Genomic DNA, 23,363 nt, shown 5'->3' on the forward strand with positions numbered 1-23,363 from the left:
TGCATAATATTTTCGATATCTCGATGCTGCGAAAGTACGCGTCAAATCCTTCACATGTATTGAATTATGAGCTTCTGCAGTTGACTCCAAATATGTCATACGAGGAAATACCTATACAAATTCTGGATAGGCAAGAAAAAACACTCCGAAATAAAGTTATTCAAATTACCAAAGTCAAGTTGCTCAATCATTTGTAGGAGGAAGCTACTTGGGAAACTGAGAAGGAGATGAGGAGTCGTTACTCTGAGTTATTCGGTAAGTTTTAATTTCAAAGACGAAATTTCATTGAAGGGAGGGAGGAATTGTATGGTCCAAAACGCGATAACATAATCCAACTGCATGCAAATCTAGGAAAAATGAAAAATGATTAATTAAATTGTTTTAATTGAATTAATTAAATATGACAGGCATGTTTACATGTTTAAAAATATAGATTTCTATTAGAATGCATTAAACTGTGTATTAAAGATTATTCGAGACGCGATCAAGGAACATAGATCGGGGACCGTAAAAGGAAAATATTTTTATTAAATGATTATTTATAATTATTTAATATATGGTATATTTAAAATGGTATTTTCGAAAATAATGTCTTTTGAAGTGTTTTTACGCGTCGAGTCGTATTTTAAATCGGTAATCGATTTTTGAGAAAAATAAGGACTTTTTAGAGGCTCGGCTAATATTTTTGAAAATTTTCTTATAAACAAAATATTTTAACTACTATCTAATGGGTCTAATGGGCCTATTATACTATGATTATTGGGCCTAAACTCCTAATCTATATTTTATATCAAAGCAAGCTTCTAAAAAACCTAATCTACACAACATAAACTCACGCCTACGTCAAGCAAGAGTCCTAGTTTCTCTCCACACCCCTCACGCCACACACCACATGTTTTGAGTAGAAAATCATGTGAGTTTTGAGGAAAAAAACAGCAAGTCCCGTTCTTCTCCGCCAACGTTCCTCACATCGCAAGTTGTTTTCGTGCGTGTAATACGTAAAGGCATGCCTTAATCTTCTTTCACTCATCGTTCATACCATATTATATGTGTTAATACATGTGTGCATGAAAACATGATTCAGTTTCTTTTATTTTCGTTTTTATGGCATAACATGAACAAAACTTGAGTTTTTGTGTTTGTAAATTCATGATTATGATGCATAAATATGCTGTCATGATAGGGATATGGGAAGAGACGTTTTTCAACATGTTTAAGGGTCCATAGGAGCATGGTTAAGGACTGGAAAAGATAGGGAAACATGCTGAACAAAATAGGTTTTAAAGGGGCTAGGGTTTGCGTTTTGGTCCTAGGTGGGAGCGTGTAAGGTCTAGAATATTCGAACTACGTAACCTGACTGCATGCAATCTAGGGTTTTAACTAAAATATGTGTTTAATTATTTTTACTGTATTAAACGCATGATCATGACAAGTATAGGTGTTTTATTTCATGTTTCTTAAGATTTCATGTGTTAGTGCTTTTGGCAGTATTTCGCGTTCGAACGGGGAACGGAGACCGGGAACAGTTAAGGAAAAATATTTTTATTAAATAATTATTTTTAATTATTTAATATATGGTGTATATATGAAAGATTTTCGTAAATGGGCCATTGTAAAGTAAATTTACTCGTCGGGTCATATTTTAAACTGGTACGCAAAGTTTAGCAAGTCAGAAGACTTTTTGAGGGTTCAGACATTATTTTCAAAAAAACGTACCTAAACGAAATATTTTTCGGGAGTGTGCTTGGGCATAATGGGGCTACTTTATTTCATAATGGGCCTAAAATCCTTCATAAACCCAATATTATAAATTAAGGGCCAATATATACTAATTATTATTGAAACGTCTACTACTTAAAATATAATAGGAATTTTTTTATACTAAAACTCGAAAATACATTTAAATACATGCATGCAATAAAAGCAGACCAACATACATTTTAAAAAATCGAATAGAAATACTGCAGATAAATAGGTCTTAACCATCCTCAATTTTCAAGATTACTGTTTTAAAAGAAATCAATTGTAACATTCAAAATCCTGCCAAAACCGTCAACATGCGAAAAGATGTAAAACGTAAAAACATAATGTATCACTCCTGACTCGAAAGCATAATGTGAGAAAATATTGTTCTCTAGTTAGCGTGCATTTTATTTATTTGAATTATGTTAATTAGTTATGACTTTCGTATCATCGTATTAGTCGATGGATCCATCAACGAATAACCGCGGTACCCGGCGGCGGGGACATCGGCGATAGTATTAACCATTCACTGAGCCTTGGCCTTATGTCATCGTACTATCGTATCATCATATCAGTCACAACCAAATCCCTTCCTCCAAAAATATGTCATTGTATTCATCACTTATAAAAATCATGCATATACGTAAATTTTTTTAAAATCAAGCATGCAACGTATTTTTTCAAATTTCCATAAAAAGTCATGTTAGTGATAACATAAACATTTAAAACATGACAAACTGTGATCAGGCCGCTGCCAGGACTGCTAACTCGACCAGGGTGCAAAATGACCATTTTGTCCCTGTAAACCCTAATTGACCATTTTAACCCTGGACCTCAAAATTACAACCGAAGCAAAGAAAACTCATAAAAACACCTCAAAACATATTTATAACCATTTCCTAGCCATAAACTTGAGCCTGTTTCATAACTTATTCGATTCATTTTAAAACTTCGACCGAAGTCTCGGTTTTAACCCGAATCAACCTGAACACTTGACCAAATCTTTCAAACTTAAACCACAACATAATCACTCCCTACCAGCCCATAGAACACCTAATTCCAGCTGTTTTGAACCCAATAAAAGATGCTGCCGCTTGCTGGAATTTTCAGCACACAAGAACTGAAAACCCTAGTGTATTTATCCTCCTGAATTTCGACCCTAGCCCAAACCAACGAGGACCAAACCCCAACCAACTCTTTGCAGCCCACTTCGAGACCCTCCTGGACCGACCTAGCCCTGGCCCTCAGCCCCATGCATGCTGTTAAGAGCGACCACCTGACAGCCACCAAAACGAGCCCAACCGAGACACCCCTCGCCTAAACTCCCTCGCTCGCCCACATGACCACGACCAGCAGGGTTCGAGCCATCCTAGGCCATGGCTCAGACCCACCATGATCTGGTTGAAGGCTCATATGGAGCCATACCGATGGATATCTGATAGCTGTTATTGTATGTGAACTCCACGAGAGGTTACTTCGGCTCCCAGCTGCCCTGGAAGTCGATTATGCAAGCTCTGAGTAGGTCCTCCAATATCCGAATCACCCTCTCTATATGTTCGTCGGTCTGAGGCTAGAAGGAAGTGCTGAATAGCAGCTTAGTACCCAATGCCAGATAAAAACTCTTTCAGAATGTAGACGTGAACATCGGATCCTTGTCTGACATGATGGACACCGGAATCCCATGTAGTCTGACTATTTCTCTAATGTACAGCTCTGCTTACTGAGTCATGGTGAAAGTCTTCCTGATCGGTAGAAAGTATGCTGACTTAGTGAGCCGATCAACTATCACCCAAATAGAATTATATCCCCCAGTTGTCCTCGGAAGACTTGTCACAAAATCCATGGTAATGTTCTCCCATTTCCACTCGGGAATAGGGAGTGATCTCAGCTTTTCTGCAAGTCTCTGATGTTTGGCCTTAACCTGCTAACACGTCAAACACTCGGACACAAAATGCAAGATATCTAGCTTCATGTCCGGCCACCAATAAAGAGTCTGTAGATCCTTATACATCTTGTACTCCTTGGATGGATGGAGTAAAGGGTGATGTGGTCCTTACTCATGATATCTGCTCTCAGGGAGTCAGTGATAGGAACCCAAAGTCGGTCACGATATCTTACTATGTCATCCTCAACTGTATACAACCTCAGGCCCTTTGACTCATCCCTCTGTCTACACTTATGTAACTGCTCATTAGAAGTCTGCCCTGCTCATATCATGTCTCTCAGTGTCGAATGTACTGTCAGGGTAGAAAGACTAGGGGCGTCGCCCTTGGCAAAAACTGCAAGCTCAAACCTCTGAATCTCTGCCTGCAGCGGTCTCTGTACCGACAACTGAGTTATAACTGAATTCTTCCTGCTCAGGGCATCCGCAAGCACATTAGCCTTACCTGGATGGTAGCTAATGTCATAGTAATAATCCTTCACTAGTTCTAGCCATCTTTTTTGTCTCATATTTAGCTCTTTTTGTGTGAAAAATTACTTCAGACTCTTGTGGTCATTGAAAATCCTACACTTCTCCCCATACAGATAGTGCCTCCATATCCTCAGTGCGAATACCACTGCTGCTAGCTCTAGGTCATGAGTCACATAATTATTCTCATTAACTTTCAAACTTCTGGATGCGTAGGCTATAACATTGTAATGCTGCATCAGAACCACAACCAAACCGAGCTTTGAAGCATCTGTATAAAGCATAAACTCTCCTTGCCCTGATGGCATAGCTAGAACTTGCGCTGAAGTCAATGCCTGCTTCAACCTGTCAAAATTTTCCTGGCACTCTGATCCCCATATGAATTTGGCATTCTTCTTTGTCAAGGCGGTCATAGGCACCGCAATAGTAGAAAAGCCTTGAATGAACTTCCTGTAGTACCCAGCCAATCGGAGAAGCTGCGAATCTCTGTCACACTCTTAGGCGCTGGACAATCTCCGGCTTCCTCAACCTTACTGGGATCAACCTCCACTCCATCTCGGGATATGATGTGTCCCAAGAATGCCACTCTGTCTAGCCAGAACTCGCAGTTACTGAACTTGGCATACAGCCGTCTGTCCTGTAAAGTCTGCAGTACGGTCCTTAGATGCTGACTGTGCTCCTCTCTGCTCTTCGAATAGATCAGTATGTCGTCTATGAAAACTATAACGAACTGATCCAAGTACGTCTGAAACACACGATTCATGAGATCCATGAAGATTGCTGGTGCGTTCGTCAGTCCGAATGGCATCACCATAAAGTCATAGTGCCCGTAACGCGTCCTGAAAGCCGTCTTATGCACGTCAGACTTCCTCATCTTCGACTGGTGGTATCCTGATCGGAGATCTATCTTCGATAATACTGATGCTCCCTGAAGCTGATCAAATAGATCCTCGATCCTGAGTAGTGCATACTTGTTCTTGACCGTGACCATTTCAGTTCTCCGTAATCAATGCAGAGCCGCATGCTGCCGTGTTTCTTCTTAACAAACAGTACCGGTACGTCCCATGGGAAAAATCTCGTGCGAATGAAACCCTTGTCTAGCAAGTCCTGTATCCGATCCTTCAACTCCGTAGGTGCTAGACGATAGGGTACCTTAGAAATCGACACTGTACCTGGCAAAAGCTCGATAGACAAATCAACCTCCCTGTCTTGTGGAGTGCCGGAAACATCATCCGAGAAGACGCTGGGAAAATCCCTGACCACCTCGACCTCCTCTAGCCTCTGGCTGACTGGCTCGGTCACTGTCACAATACTGGCAAAGAATGCTCGGCAGCCTCTCCTCATGAGCTTTCTCGCGCAGATGCTAGAAATGATGTGCGGCATCTGCTGATGTCTGGCTGCCTCAAAAATAAATGGCTTCTTACTAGGCAGCCGGACAGATACTGACCTCCGTCGAAAATCTATAGCAGCTCTGTTCGAATAAAGCCTGTCCATACCCAGAATAATATCGAACATCGATAACGGTAGCACAATCAGGTCTTCTTGCACCGTATTTTTCGGTAACCGAAGCTCCAATCTCTTCACAATCTGCGAGGTAAACATCTGATCTCCAGACGGAATCGACACTCTGAATCCCAAATCCATAGCCTCTGGTATTATTCCTAGTCGCTTGACAAATGATCCGGATATAAATAAATGTGTCGCTCCGGAATCTAGCAATGTATACGTGGCTACACCTGAAATATATATCCTTCCCGCGACAAAACATACCATCAAATCTTATCGTGTTGAAACATAAGAGATTTTATATCAGTAATTAATCCAAAATCCTCGAACAATCACTGATTTACTTCTAGTGTTCCATCAAAAATTTCGAATTTTGCCTCAAAAATTCCAAAAATTGCAATTTGGCCCTTAAAGTGTTGAATTCTTTACAATTTGACCCTTAAATTTTTCAAAAATGGCATCTTAGTCCCCATAAAATTTCGAATTTAGTCAATTTAAACGTTAAAATTCTCGAAAATTATTACCTTGGCCCCAAAATTTTCAAAAAAAGCAAAACAGTCCCTCTACTTCTAAATTTTTTAGTTAGGTCCCTGTAATCTCGGTTATTGCATTTTTGGTCCTTAAAGCTCTTAATTAAATCAATTCAACTCTTGAGTCCACCTATTAGAACATGCAACCAAATTTATTATAGGTTCTCTATCCCAAAATATTTCCCACAACCAACACCATAATTCATGGAATTGAGGCGGTAAATAAAAATCTTAAACGTAAAGGTTACCTGTTATTAGTGTAGAGTCTGGCTCAGCTTCTGTGGGGACCCGGACGCTAATTCATGTCTTAATAATTATTAATGTCAAATATAACAATTAAGAAAAGTGGGACTAAATTTTTTTCGTTCTTTTTTTTTAAATATAAATGCGGAAACGTAATGTAATCTATTTAATATACATGTCAGTATAAAAGTACAAATCAAGTACTACAAGTTTCTATCTCAACTAGGTTCAAAATCTATACATCGAGTGCTGAATCCTATTCTGCTTCCGGGCCCGAATCTCCACGCTAACTAAATCTCTCATCCTCTTCCTGATCCTGATCCTGTCCCACCTGTTGTCAAGCACACATACAAACAAGAAAACAGCCGGATAACTCCGGTTAGAATTACATTCCTAGTATCAATCATGTATACATGCATTTCATAGAAACAGATATAACAGCATGAAACAAATATTTATAACATTTATCAAAATCAGAAACATGAATTAATACAAACTCTGAATCACACTCTGTGACTCTTAGACTCTGACTCGACTCATCCTAATCTAGGGATCCCGATCTGAATAAGAACGTAACAATCTCTCACCTACTCCCTCGGTCGTGGTGACGGTACGTTCTTATTACGGACTTTGGTCCTAGCTATACCGAATATCGGAAATAGAAGTCGCTCTTCTTCTAAGTCACATCGATATGACCAAAAACGTCCGGTGTTTTGGCGAATCAGCCACAGACTAGGGACATCAACCCTGGCATATCGGCCAAACCTCTATGACAATGTGCAATGGCCCAGTGACAATTCCATCACTATCGGGTACCTCTGTCAAGAGATCAATCGTCTACGACTAGGCGTATCAGCCCATGACTCAATGCATAAATCAATATACCAAAAATGACAATCACATCAGTTGCAAATAATCAATGCAATAAGATGATGTATGTGATTTTGGGAAACTCAAGTCGAATCGAACTCGAGTTGTGCAATCCCGCATCAACATCAATTTATACCTTTCGTTTCGTTATGTCGATCTGACTCTGTCGAAGTCTCGAACTCCCTGCCTATCAAATCAATCTTGCAATAACAATATCGAATACACTATATCAATGTATAATTCAATTCAAGACATGTTCTGATCAATACTCAAATCAAACATAATCTGATCCATATAAATGATATCATGATACAATCTCAATCAATACTGAATCTGATCAAAATCAATCTACTGATGTTTCGACGGCATAACAATACAGTCTCGGTAACCCCGTCAATCTCAACATCACATATATAATACCACAACTCATAATCGATATTAATACGAATCATAATCTTCAATAATCACAGATAACAATCGCAAATCTGTACAATCCTGATCATATCAACTCTAAAAATCATAACAATTATATAATCAGTCCGTTCTTCGATCTGACTTCAATTATATACTGATCAGAATACCCAGAACACATAATATAGGTTAAATCACAATTTCCCCAATATCTTAATCTCAAACGGTATCAGAATTCAATAAAACTTACGTCATGTTGTAGCTGTCGTCTTTAGGAACTCGGTACTGACGTCAGATTACAAATCAGACGGACAGATTTGGCGTAACGCTCAAATTCTCACACGTAAGGACTTGGAGCTTCTTCCCCTCGTTTTTCATTTTTCTTCCTTCATTCTGAATGAATCGAAGTTTGTTATATATATCATGCATGTCTTAAGCCATGTGGCTTGTTCTTTGCAATACACGTCTCGCGCATATGCGCGACACTATTTGGCGCATATGCGCGAGACCTAAGTCTCGGCGCGTGTGTTCTCGGTAGCTCGCGCATATGCGCGCACCATCCCCACGCATATACGCGAGACCTACTGTCTCCGCCTAATGAAGCTCGCGCATATGCGCGCCTCCACGCCGCGCATGTGCGCCCAACCCTCTGGACTCGATAATCACCAATGCATCTCCTCGCGCATATGCGCGTTCCTTCTTCGCGCACATGCGCCAACTTCTCTGGAATTCTCACTTGTGCTACTGTTCACCTCGTGCATATGCGCGCTCATCGTCGCGCATATGCGCCAAGAGTTCTTTCTCGCATCTTGGACCTTCGCGCATATGCGCACTACTACTCGGCACATATGCGCGCACTTCTCTGCCCGTCACTCATGCACATACATTTCTTTTCAATTCCATGTCTTTTATGGTCTAATCCTTTCCGTCTAAATCACCTCAATTATCACCAAATCATTTCAGATTACGATAATCAAATTCTCGGGCCTTACATTTCTCCCCCCTAAGATACGATTTCGTCCCCGAAATCAGAGGTAATCAATTCCGAAATCACAGGCAATCAAGTCAGATATCAAAGCAGATACCAAAGGAGGTATATACAGAAGCTAACAGAAAACTCACCTCAATAAAACAATTCTGGAATCTCTGTCTCATCTTGGATTCTGTCTTCCAAATAGCTTTTTTCGATATTTTAACAACTCTATTGAACTTTCACTAGAAGAATAGTCTTCATTCTGAATTATCTTTCTTTTACTGATACTGATTTCAGTCTGGAATAATAATTCAAGAAATATAATATCATAATATAACTCGAAGTAACTCTGATAAAAATCAATCTCAACATATTGGATATACAACATCTGTATATCCCAAATCAACAGCTCATAACAAATCAACATCGTGATCTGCCATTAAATCTGTCTAAGTTAAATCAATTCAATATTTAATCTCTTATATCAAATACCAATGGTTATCGTCTTACGTTGGCATATTCAATCTGTCTATTCTAAGTTGTCTTCACTTTTCTTCTGAATCAGCTTCACCTTCTTCGTCATATATCTGATCATGTCAGGTTCAGTATCAGGTACCTTAGAGATATTATTCAAGTATAGAGGGAATCTGCACTTCTTACTGCACAACACTTTAAATGGTATCATTTCTATACTCGTTTGATAGCTGTTGTTGTACGCAAACTCACTAAATGGCAATGAATCCTGCCAAGTAGTGCTAAAATCAAGTACTATCGCTCTAAGCATATCTTCCAGTGCCTGGATAGTCCGCTCTGCCGGTCCGTCAGTCTGTGGATGATATGCGGTACTCAGGTATAACCTCATACCTAGAGACTGCTGCAACTCTGCTCCAAAGTGCGAAGCAACCGAAGATCACAGTCTGAAACACTCGATTTCGGCACTCTATACAATCTGACTACTTTTTTGACATAAATTTCTGTCATCTGGTCATGTCTGTACGTCATCTTGTACAGATAAAACATGCGGATTCGGTCAATATGTTCATCACGACCCAATCACATCTCAACCACGGGAGGATTTCGGTAGCTTCGTCACAAAATTCATGGAAATGTGATCCGCTTTCCATTCAGGAATAAATAAGCTCTATAATAATTCCCCGATTTACTATCTTTCTGTCTTTATTTGCAGGCATTTCAGACATTTCGATACAAATTCTGTAATATCTGATTTCAGCTGTTTTTCTCAAAAACTGTCATTTCAAATCACTGTACATTTTTCTGCCATCAGGACGATTACGGAATCGACTACTGTACATTTCTGACAATATATGTCGCTTCAAATCTGAAATATTCAGTACAATAAGAAGGTTACTCGCATATAACACACTGTCACAAACTTGATATTCTGATCGATACTCTGTTTTGATGTCAATATCTTGTTCTAAACATTCTGATCAACTTTCTGAACTGCTTTAATTCTCAAATCAGCTCTGGTTCGGACTCTACAATATAAATTCTCCACTGTTTACTATCTGTTTCAAACACGGATTCATATCTGTTTCAAACACGAATTGAGAACAACAACAATATTCAATCAGATTCAAACATCACTCATCGATACTGATCTGCTAAACTAATATAACGGCCATTTCTGACAATACTATCGGTCTCAGTCAACTGATCACAGCTTTACTGTACTAAGATCAACCAATATACTATCTTTGGATCTAACGTGTTCCGAATACAATCTGTCTCGGCCAAGATTCACCTTTCAACAGTTTCTGTATATAACATTTCAATTCACAGAATATGCAATACAATTTTCAAATGTTCAATCTGATCAGTCATATGCTTCAAATTTCTCAGAATATCATAGATAAAACGAGCATAACATCATCAGAATACTTCTGAACACACGGTTCATCAACCCACAAACATAGCTGAAGCATCCCAAATAGAAATACTCAATCAAATGTAACTCTCGGCTAGAAATCTTCTAACAGGTCTTTCAAGTCTTTCAATTTAATCGGTATCATTCTGTACTGTGTTCTAGAAATAAGAATAGTACTTTGCATTCATTCAATGCTGGAATCTATCTTTCTGACTGGAATCAATTCTGACATCTCATCTAAGCACACATCAGAAATTTCATATACCACTGGCAATTCAGCCCATGGTAGGCTTGATCTCAGTATGTCAACTGAATACATAAGGAATCCTTCCGTTCATTTCTGTAATAATCAAGTCATACACATCGTCTATATCCAAGGAATCCTAATTCTAGAATCCTTACCGTAAAATTTTCGTTCATCAATCAAATCTATCTGAATCTTTCAATCTTCTGGAAAAATCAACGGTAGATTTGTACTTGGTCAACATATCAGTACCGATAATAAAATCGAAATCAGACAACCCAAGTACAATATAATCTATTTCAATCTCATATCGGTCATACTGTAGCATACAAGATCTAACAGATGTCACTGATACAAGAGCCCTCCCCAACGGAAAAGAGGTCAATACTACAGCATATACTAACTCCATAGACAACGCATATATCAATGTAATTCATTTAAGAATAATCGGATGGAATGCATTAGTATTTATCAATACATATGCAAATTAACCATACAGGAAACAATTACCTGTCACCATATTCTCAGATGAGTTCTGGGCCTGTTCCTTGATCAAGGCACCACTCTAGCCTACTGTCTAGGAGGTTGACTACCTGTCTAGCTTCCTCCTGGCCCTAACAGTGACTGAGAAGTCGTTGGTGGTGTCTGGAAGGAGTGAACAACCGGTGGTGGTCTATCAGGCGGTGCCACTGATCCAGATGGTTCTGCTCCCTGAGATCTTCGGGAACCTCTCATTGGACATACTCTAGCAAAATGTCCTGGCTGACGACAGACGTTGCAACTACCAAATACTCCTCGGCATTGCTCTGTGAAATGTCTTCCTTCACCAGTGCTGCAATAAACTCCCGTATAACTCTGGCTAGAACCACTGGAGCTCGACGAACCACTCCCTAACTTCTTAAACTGTTTCTTGTGAGATTTTAAGAAATCTTTCTTTCCACCCCTGCTACTATCAATCTCAAGTCCGAGAGGTGGTTGTTGTTGAAACGTCCTGCCCTTTTTATTGCTTTAAAAGTACTAGAATTTTTTTTTTTAACACTCAATTCTCGGCCATGTACCTTTCTCACATGAAAATACAAAATATTTTTCCCTTTAAAATTAAACATTAACCAGCTAGCATTTTAAAAACCAAGTGCAATAGTGATAAAATGAAATCGTCGCATATTTTACCAAACCTAAAAAGCAATAATTTGATAAGAATAGCCCATACTAAACCTCTCAAAAATCTCTCAAACATAAATAAATAATCTTAAAAATCTTTATTCATAAAGCATGAGTCAAAAGTCATAATGCGGAAAAAGTAGAAGCGCTGGTCCTCGGGTTGTGTGCGCCTTCAGTCCAGTCAAATCACTCATCAAGTCCTCCCTCAATACCACCTGCATCCATCACACCTAGTGAGTCTAAAGACTCAACACACCATAATCATTATAACGAGTTATACGTAATACAGTCAACATATAACGGTGAAAAATACTTGTACTTAAAATATCGTTTTCATGAAGATGCATAAACATAAACATTTTCGTAAACATTTTCATGATGCATAAAACTTTAAACATAAATATTTTCATGACATGCAAACATGAATTTCCTTTTCCTCAACATGACATGACATAAAACCTTAAACATAATCATGAACATTTCCTTTTTTTTTTCCTTTTCCTTTGTTGAATTCAGATCGTTAATTGTGACTTTCCTGATCATGCTCATGAGGGTCGATGGATCCATCTACATAAAATTACAGTACTGGGCGGCGGGGGTCACCAGCAACACTTTCACCGGTCAACAGCTAGAAACCTTGGCCCTCGTAGAGTCCTCGTCGAAGAGTCCTTGTACAAAAGGACTCAATTTTCGAGCAACCCTTTCCTACCCCGTGTCTAGCCCTTGTGTCGACTTGTTTAGGACCTTAAACCCTCCCAAATTCATCACTTCTCATAACCCTATGATGGCAGCCCCTTTATGCATCATTAACAGAAGTTTTAGAACATAAAAACATGAGTTTTTGACATGCTATGGCATAAAAACGAAAATAATTAAAAGGCCAATATATTTTCCATGCAAACATAATTAAAACATGTAATATGGTGTGATAGATGAGAAAAAGGAGATTTATGGCGTGCCTTTGCGTTTAAAACGCTCGAAATCCGAATACCGTAGCGGTGAAAGTCGGTGACGAACGGAGGACGATTTCTATTTTTTTCTACCCTTTTCTCTTGTAAAAACCCCACCAAAAATCCACCTTGAGATGCACGGGAGTTGGGTGATCATTATTGGAAGGAAGAACGAGGAAGAAAAACGAAGAACGAAGTAGAAAAAAAATCGAAAACTTCCCTTGATTTGCAAAGAAGAAACGGCCGCTGTTCTTCAATTTTCAATTCACTTTCACGTAACTTAGTGTGTGTTGGTGTGTGTAGGTTTTTAGGTGTGTGCTTGTGTGGGTTTAGTTTTAATAAATAAAAAAAAACAAAAAGGCTTTTTAACTTTTTAATTAATGGGCTTAATCAACACTAATTTATTTTAATTAATAAATTAGGCCCATTAAAATTAATAAAATAAATAGGCTTAAATTAAAAGATTTAAAATATATATTTCCAAAAATTCCATTATAAAATACATAAAATTCCTTGGTCACACAAATTATTTTAAATTTGACCTTAAAAATTCCATAATTCTTAAATTATTTAAAATAATTATTTTCTTAACTAAAAATAAAATTTTATCTTTTAAATCTTTAACACCTTAATCGTCTCCGGTCCTCCGTTCTGGCCAACTACCGATATTCGTCTGAAAATCTTTTTAAATTATGAAATCAAATAAAATTACACAATTAATCATTTAGTCACTCAAAATAAATCATTCAAACATCAACCTTATTTTAAATAATTAAAAAAACAATTATTTAATAAGATTATTTTCTCTTATTCAGCCCTCGGTTTCCTTTCCTCGATCGCAACTCGAATAAACTTTAAAAATATATTTTAATGCAACCATCTCGAAAAATATGTTTTAAACATGCAAATATGCACAAAATAATTAATTCATGAAATTAAAACATTTAATTAAAATACACAAGGAATTTAATAATTTATATGCATGTGGTTTGCGTGGACCTTAAAATTTTCGGGGCGTTACAGTTGTGGTCTCGATGCTGGAGGCACAAACGAAGCTCCTTTCTGTCTCATCAGACTGGCTTCGGCTCTCTTGGCTCTACTCAGAGCATCAACCAAATTATAGGGTCGGCCTGTGTTTACCAATGTCAATATCTCATGATTCAATCCTTTAACAAACTGATCGGTCACAACTTCATCATTCTCAGCCACGTTAGGAGCAAAACGTAGCAAGGTATAAAATTGCGCAACATATTCTTCAATGTTTAGCTGACCATGTTTCAAATTTTTAAATTCTGCCCTCTTATCTTCTCGGTACGAAACTGGGAAAAACCTTCGATAAAATTCTACTTTGAAGATTTCCCAAGTAATCACTGTACCACGTTGTTCTAAGACTTCTTTGATTGCAATCCACCACCTCTTTGCGATCTCCTGTAACTGATGCCCAATTAGTTTAACTCTACATTCATCCGAGTACTCAAGTGAATCAAACAATATCTCTATATCATCTATCCAGCTCTCACAATCAACAGTCGTCTCAGTACCTCTCAGAATCGGCGGTGTCAATGATTGAAACCTCTTCAACTGTATTTCCATCGGAGTTTCTGACACATCCATCTGACTAGTCGAAATACTACCCGGTTCTGGGATTCTTTGAGGAAGAATATTTGATTACCAAAATAATTAGTAATCAAATACAATAAACCTGTTTCAGTCCTCGTCTGATCATCTTACTGCAGATCAAGAATCAGTTCTGATCCCTTTTCAATTAATACATATTCCCAATTAAATCAGATAAACAGGTAAACATGTATTAAAGCAGTAAATCATGCTAGCATTCAAAAGCAAGGAAAGAAGACTTATTCTACCCCGCTCACTAGCTCCTATCTCATTCTACAAACCAATTGCTCTGATACCACCTGCTGTGGAGACCCGGACGCTAATTCATGTCTTAATCATTATTAATGTCATATATAACAATTAAGAAAAGTGAGACTAAATTTTTTTCTTTCTTTTTTTTTTAAAATATAAATGTGGAAACGTAATGTAATCTATTTAATATACAAGTCAGTATAAAAGTACAAATCATGTACTACAAGTTTCTATCTCAACTAGGTTCAACATCTGTGGGGACCCGGACGCAAATCAAGTTCCTAATCATCATTGGGACTAATTAATCAATTATAAAACAGGGTTTAAATTTTTTTTTTAAATGCGGAACGTAGTGAAATAAAACATATATACATCTCAGTATAAAAGTACAAGTCCTGTACTACATACACTTATTCAACTAAGGTTTAACATCTAATATCAAGTGTCCAACCATATCTCTAATCCAAGTCCGGAGCCTCCACTCTAATCACGATCTCTCTTCATCTTCTCAACCCTGAACCTGTCCCACCTGTTGTCATGCACACATACAAAACAAGACAACAACCGGATAACTCCGGTGAGAATAAATCCCAGTATAAATAATGTATACATGCAGTTAACTGAATTAACATAAAAGCATGAATTATATCTTATCACATGTAGCATAATCAAACAACATGTATCAATACCAATCTGTAAATAAAACATGAATCGTAATCTACGAAACATAAATCAATACGGATCTGTAAATCAAGTTCTAGTCTCGATATCTAAGACTCGACTCATCTCTCATTCTAATCTAGGGATCCCGATCTAATTTAGACTTTGGTATGCTATATCGAATGTCTAAAATAGACGTCGATCTACATCCAAGCTCATCGATGCACCGTAAGTCTAGAGTCTACGCGGTTCTGACCAAGACTCGGCGATTCTGCCGTTGCTAGGCTGATCTGCCCTAGACTCAAGCTCTGGCTCTGCTATAATTCAATAGACTAAACATATCAATCTGATAAGCTGCAAATATCAATGCAATAAAGTAAAGAATGTGATTTTGGGAAACTCAAGTCAAACCTAACTCCAGTTGTGCAATCCCAACTCAACATTAATTTATACCTTTATCTTCACGATCTGATGAAGACGAAGTCTCGTATTCCAATCTGTCCATACCCAGTCTGGCAATGACAATCGCATAAATACAATATCAGTATATAAATCAATTCAAGACTTGTTCTGATCAATACTCAAATCAATACATAATCTGATCCATATCTGAACAAGGCACAATCTAATTCATATCAACGATATCACGATACAATCGAAATCATTACTGAATCTGAATCAATCTAAATCAACTGATGTTTCGACGGCATAACGATACAGTCTCGATAACCCCGTCAATCTCAATATCACAGAGATACTACCAGAATTCACAATCAGTATCAATACAATTCATAATCTTTAATATCAGTAATAACACAACTCTGATATCAAATATCAATCGATATCTTTCGAAAATCATAACAATTGTATAAACAGTCTATTCTTGAATCTGAGTTCAATTATACAATGTCTACTGTAGCAGAAACACTATATCTGATTCATATTAAATTCTGACAATATCATAATTTCAAATCATGTCTAAACGTAACAAAACTTACGTCCAGTTGTAGCCTACGTCGATAGGAACTCAATACCGAAGTCGGATTCAAAATCTAACGGACGGATTGAAATATAAAGGCGTAAGGATTTTTCGGAGCTTCTTCGGCCTCTTTCTCCTTTCTCCTCATTTTTGAAGAGGAATGTTATATATATATATATATACATCTCGTGCATGCATCAAGGCAAATGGCACATCCTTCACGCAACACATCTCGCGCATATGCGCGAGACCTTAAGTCTCGGCGCGTATCTTCCCAACTGCTGGCGCATATGCGCGACACCTTTCCGCGCATATGCGCCCAACTCTCTGGACTCGGCATTCCTGAATACACCTGCTCGCGCATATGCGCGTCATGTCTCGCGCATATGCGCGAGCCTTACAGTCTCGGCAATCACCCCACATACTTGCCTCGCGCATATGCGCGCCCCTTCTCGCGCATATGCGCGAGGTGTTCTGTCCTCGCGAAGGATCTTTCGCTCTTACAGGCTCGCGCATATGCGCGAGGTCTTCTGCCCATGTCGCGCATCTGTGCCGCGCACATGCGCGAGAGCTACTGTTCCTCGCACATTTTCATGCATTATCTCGTCTTTCCCGGTCCGATCCTTTCCGTCTATCATCATATCAATTATCCCTCAAATCATTTCAGATTAATAGGATAAAATTCTCGGGCCTTACATTTCTCCCCCTCTAAGATATGATTTCGTCCTCGAAATCACAGGCAATCAAATCAGATAAGGAAGAAATGTATACTAGAGGTTACTTCAGCAACTCATTCTACCAAACCATTCTGATAAAATTACTTGCAAATATTGGCTATACAACATCCGTATATACCCATCAACAGCTCATACCCAATCAATATCATCAGCTGTTATCAAATTCAATCTCAAATATCACCGTAATATTATTCCCATTCAGCGGAAATCTGCAGTACTCACGGTACAATGTCTTATCTGTGGCTATCTCAATACTCGTTTGATAGCTATCATAATACAGTAATTCATAAAGTGACAAGACATGAGGTCACTAGTGCTAAAATCCAGCACTACAGTTCCCGGATATCTTCCAGTATCTAGATAGTTCACTCCAACTATCCTTCAATCTATAAACCATAGATAAAATCATGCTATACATTCTGCCAAAAGCACAAAATCAAGCAAAATCACGATCTGATATACCATAATTCGGCATTCTAGTTATTTTGACCACTTTTCTGACATCGATTTGTGTCATTTGGTCATGTTTTTACGTTATCTGGTACAAAGTAATAGATATAGATTGAACAATCTGTCAATTACAATCATATTACATCACAATCTGGAAAGTATTGCAGTGATCTTATTATGAAATTCGTCGAAGTATACTCCCCATGTCTAGTCAGAAATATACAAATTCTGCAATAAATCTTTTGATTTCTATCTTTCTGTCTTCATTTATTGGCAATTCAGACATTTCAGTACAAGTTCTGCCTACATTTCAGTACCAATTTTGTCACAATTGATTTAATCTGTCTATATCAAAACTATCTGTTCGAATTATCATATACTTTCTGTTACCTGAACGACTACTGAATCCATTTCTGTGCGCTTCTGACCCTATCTGTCATTTCCAATTCAAACTATTGCGTATAAACAATCAGTTAATAATATATATTAAAGAAAAATACCTACCTGGTATTCGGTTCTGATTATCGATATCAAATTCTGTTGCACAACTCTGAAACATTTGACATTACAAGATAATCACTCACATACAATAAAAAAAATCACATATCTGCCACTCTGATTGATGTTCTGCTCTGATTATCGAATTTAAGTTCTGAACATTCTGATTATATTTCTGATCTACTGAAATTCTCAAATTCAACTCTGATTCGGATTGAACTGTATTATAATCTCAACGGTTCACAATGATCTGTATTAAATACTGCTATAAAACTATAACGATACTCAGGCAGACACAAAATAACAATCGTATAAGATAATTTGCCAACTCAGACCAAAATAAATTTCTGACAATTCTGACATTTCTGAAATTTTCTGATATTTCTGCTATTTCTGATCTCTCTGATATCGGTATCATTCTCAGTCACTGATATGATCTCATTTGTGTCAAACTTAATCGGTATACTAACTTTAGATATCGCATATTCTGCATACAATCTGTTTCAAGCAGAATTCATATCTGAAAAATTTCTGTATACAATAATCACATTTCTCAAAATATCCCATTCAATCTTCAGTTATTCGATTCAATCAATCAGATGCTGCGAATATATCAAAATATCATAGATACAACGAGCATGAAATCATCAGAATATCTCTGAACATACTGAAACATGCCAAAGAGAAACACTAGATAAGATGTAACTCCTGGTCGGTACCCTTCTACTGTTCTTTCAATTCATTCAGTGTCATTCTGGACATTTAATATCATTTTGTACTGAATTCTAAAGTAATAAACTGTACCTGGTCTCAATTCAATTCTGAAATCTATCTTTCTGATATAAAGCAAATCTGAAATCTTATCTGGGCAGACATCAGCCAACTCGTACATCATTGGCAGATCTGCCAATGCTAGACTCGATTTCAGTATGTCTACTGAATACATAAGGATACCATCTGTTCCTTTCTGTATCGATCGAGTCATAGACAACACACAGATATCAAAGGAATTCTGAATCTAGAATCCTTACCGTGAAATCTCTACTCATCAGCCATTTCTGGTCTAAATCTTATACTCTCCTTCAAAGGAATCTATAATAGTTCTGTACTTGTTCAGCATATTAATATCAATAATGCAGTCAAATCAGAAAATACAAGTACACCATAATCTAACTCGATTCTCGTTCTTCTCTTACTGTAGTATACAATATATCACAGAAATCTCTGATATCAATCTTTCTTTCCTAGAAGGTACAAAAATTAATACTACAGCAATACGGACCCAACAGGTACCGTATATATCAATGCAACTCAGTCAAAGATAATCATAGGAAATGCATCAGTATATATCAATACATATGCAATATAATTATAAAAGAACAGTACCTGCCACTATATTATCAAGTGTGCTTTGGGTCTGTTCCTCGATCACCACAACCAGATGGTCCAGCTCCATGAAATCTGCGGGAACCTCTCTGTGGACAGACTCTTGCAAAATGTCCAGACTGTCGACAGATATGGCAACTACCAGTCACTCCCTGGCATTGCTCCGTGGAATGTTTCCCTCCGCAAATCCTTCAATACATTCCAGCATAACTTGGGCCGGAACCACTGGAGCTAGTTGAACCGCACAGTCCGCTCCCTAACTTCTTGAATGGCTTCTTTCGAGCTTTCAGCAAATCTTGCTTTCCACTCGTGCTGCCGCGATAATATCGGAGAGGGGATTGCTGTGTCTGGGGTTGCATCGCACACACCCTTTTTAGTTGTCTAATCAGACTCGCCTCCGCTCTCTTCGCTTTACTCAAGGCATCAGCAAAATGATAAGGTCGCTGCATATTCATCAATGCAACTACCTCCGAGTTCAATCCTCTGATGAACTGATCCGCTACAGCTTCATCATTCCCAATTATATTACGAGCAAAACGCAGTAGAGTAGAGAATTTAGCAACATATACTTCAATATCCAGTTGACCTTGTCTCAAATTCTCAAACTCTGCTTTCTTGTCCTCTCGGTACGAAACTGAGAAAAATCTTCGATAAAATTCAGTTCAAATATTTCCCACAAAATCACGGTACCTCTCTGTTCTAGCATTCTTTTACTTGTAATCCACCAACTCCTGGCAGTCTCTCGTAACTGGTGGGATATCAGTTTAATTCTCTGCTCATCTAAATAATCAAGTAAATCAAACAGTATTTCTATGTCATCAAATCAGTTCTCACAATCTTCAGACGTCTTGACCCCACTTAGAATCGGCGGCTGAAATAACTTAAATTCTTTCAACTGTATTTCTATCTGAGTTTCTGATACATCAATCTGTTCAGTAGAAGTACTACCCCTTTCTGGAATTCTTCTAGGAGGTATATCTGCTTATCAAAACATTAGTACTCAAATACTATAAATCTGTTTCAATCTTTCTCTGATCATCTTACTGCTGATCATGAATCAAATCTGATTCATACTCAATAATACATAATACCAACTCAAATCAGATAATCATGTAACCATGTATTTCAAAGCAGTAAAGCATAATCCCATTCTAGCATACACAATGTAAATCAACATTAAAATAAATCTCATGCTAGCAATCACATGCAAGGAAAGAAAACTCAATCTACCCCCCGCTCATTCTCTTTTCTCTCAGTCTAAAGGATCTATCGCTCTGATACCAACTGTTGTGGGGACCCGGACGCTAATCATGTTCTTAATCATCATTGGGACTAATTAATCAATTATAAAACAGGGACTCATTTTTTTTTTAAAAATGCGGAACGTAGTGAAATAAAACATATATACATCTCAGTATAAAAGTACAAGTCCTGTACTACATACATTTATACAACTAAGGTTTAACAGCTAATATCAAGTGTCCAACCCTATCTCTAATCCAAGTCCGGAGCCTCAACTCTAATCACGATCTCTCTTCATCTTCTCAACCCTGAACCTGTCCCACTTGTTGTCATGCACACGTACAAAACAAGACAACAGCCGGATAACTCCAGTGAGAATAAATCCCAGTATAAATAATGTATACATGCAGTTAACTGAATTAACATAAAAGCATGAATTATATCTTATCACATGTAGCATAATCAAACAACATGTATCAATACCAATCTGTAAATAAAACATGAATCGTAATCTACGAAACATAAATCAATACGGATCTGTAAATCAAGTTCTAGTCTCGATATCTAAGACTCGACTCATCTCTCATTCTAATCTAGGGATCCCGATCTAATTTAGACTTTGGTATGCTGTATCGAATGTCTACAATAGACGTCGATCTACATCCAAGCTCATCGATACACCGTAAGTCTAGAGTCTACGCGGTTCTGACCAAGACTCGGCGATGCTGCCCTAGCTAGGCTGATCTGCCTTGGACTCAAGCTCTGGCTCTGCTATAATTCAATAGACTAAACATATCAATCTGATAAGCTGCAAATATCAATGCAATAAAGTAAAGTATGTGATTTTGGGAAACTCAAGTCAAATCTAACTCGAGTTGTGCAATCCCAACTCAACATTAATTTATACCTTTATCTTCACGATCTGATGAAGACGAAGTCTCGTATTCCAATCTGTCCATACCCAGTCTGGCAATGATAATCGCATAAATACAATATCAGTATATAAATCAATTCAAGACTTGTTCTGATCAATACTCAAATCAATACATAATCTGATCCATATCTGAACAAGGCACAATCTAATTCATATCAACGATATCACGATACAATCGAAATCATTACTGAATCTGAATCAATCTAAATCAACTGATGTTTCGACGGCATAACGATACAGTCTCGATAACCCTGTCAATCTCAACATCACAGAGATACTACAAGAATTCACAATCAGTATCAATACAATTCATAATCTTTAATATCTGTAATAACACAACTCTGATATCAAATCCCAATCAATATCTTTCGAAAATCATAACAATTGTATAAACAGTCTATTCTTTAATCTGACTTCAATTATACAATGTCTACTGTAGCAGAAACACTAAATCTGATTCATATTCAATTCTGACAATATCATAATTTCAAATCATGTCTAAACGTAACAAAACTTACGTCCAGTTATAGCCTACGTCGATAAGAACTCAATACCGAAGTCGGATTCAAAATCTAACGGACGGATTGAAATATAAAGGCGTAAGGATTTTTCGGAGCTTCTTCGGCCTCTTTCTCCTTTCTCCTCATTTTTGAAGAGGAATGTTATATATATATATATATCTCGTGCATGCATCAAGGCAAATGGCACATCCTTCACGCAACACGTCTAGCGCATATGCGCGACATCAACCGGCGCATATGCGCGAGACCTTAAGTCTCGGCGCGTGTCTTCCCAACTGCTGGCGCATATGCGCGACACCTTTCCGCGCATATGCGCCCAACTCTCTGGACTCGGCATTCCTGAATACACCTGCTCGCGCATATGAGCGTCATGTCTCGCGCGTATGCGCGAGACTTACTGTCTCGGCAATCACCCCACATACTTGCCTCGCGCATATGCGCGCCCCTTCTCGCGCATATGCGCGAGGTGTTCTGTCCTCGCGAAGGATCTTTCGCTTGTACAGGCTCGCGCATATGCGCGAGGTCTTTTGCCCATGTCGCGCATATACGCGCATCTGTGCCGCGCACATGCGGGAGGGCTACTGTTCCTCGCACATTTTCATGCATTATCTCGTCTTTCCCGGTCCGATCCTTTCCGTCTATCATCATATCAATTATCCCTTAAATCATTTCAGATTAATAAGATAAAATTCTTGGGCCTTACAACATCTCTACATCGAGTGCTGAATCATATTCTGCTTTTGGGCCCGGATCTCCACGCTAACTAAATCTCTCATCCTCTTCCTGATCCTGATCCTGTCTCACCTGTTGTCAAGCACACATACAAACAAGACAACAGCCGGATAACTCCGGTGAGAATTACATTCCCAGTATAAATCATGTATTCATGCATTTCATATAAACAGATATAACAGCATTAAACAAATATTCATAACATGTATCAAAATCAGAAACATGAATCAATACAAACTCTGAATCACACTCTGTGACTCTTAGACTCTGACTCAACTCATCCAAATCTAGGGATCCCGATCTGAATAAGAACGTAAAAATCTCTCACTTACTACCTCGGTCGTGGTGACGGTACGTTCTTATTACGGACTTTGGTCCTAGATATACCGAATATCGGAAATAGAAGTCACTCTTCTTCTAAGTCAC

Source organism: Primulina tabacum, chromosome 11, assembly GCF_025594145.1.
Source record: "Primulina tabacum isolate GXHZ01 chromosome 11, ASM2559414v2, whole genome shotgun sequence".
Taxonomy (NCBI): domain Eukaryota; kingdom Viridiplantae; phylum Streptophyta; class Magnoliopsida; order Lamiales; family Gesneriaceae; genus Primulina; species Primulina tabacum.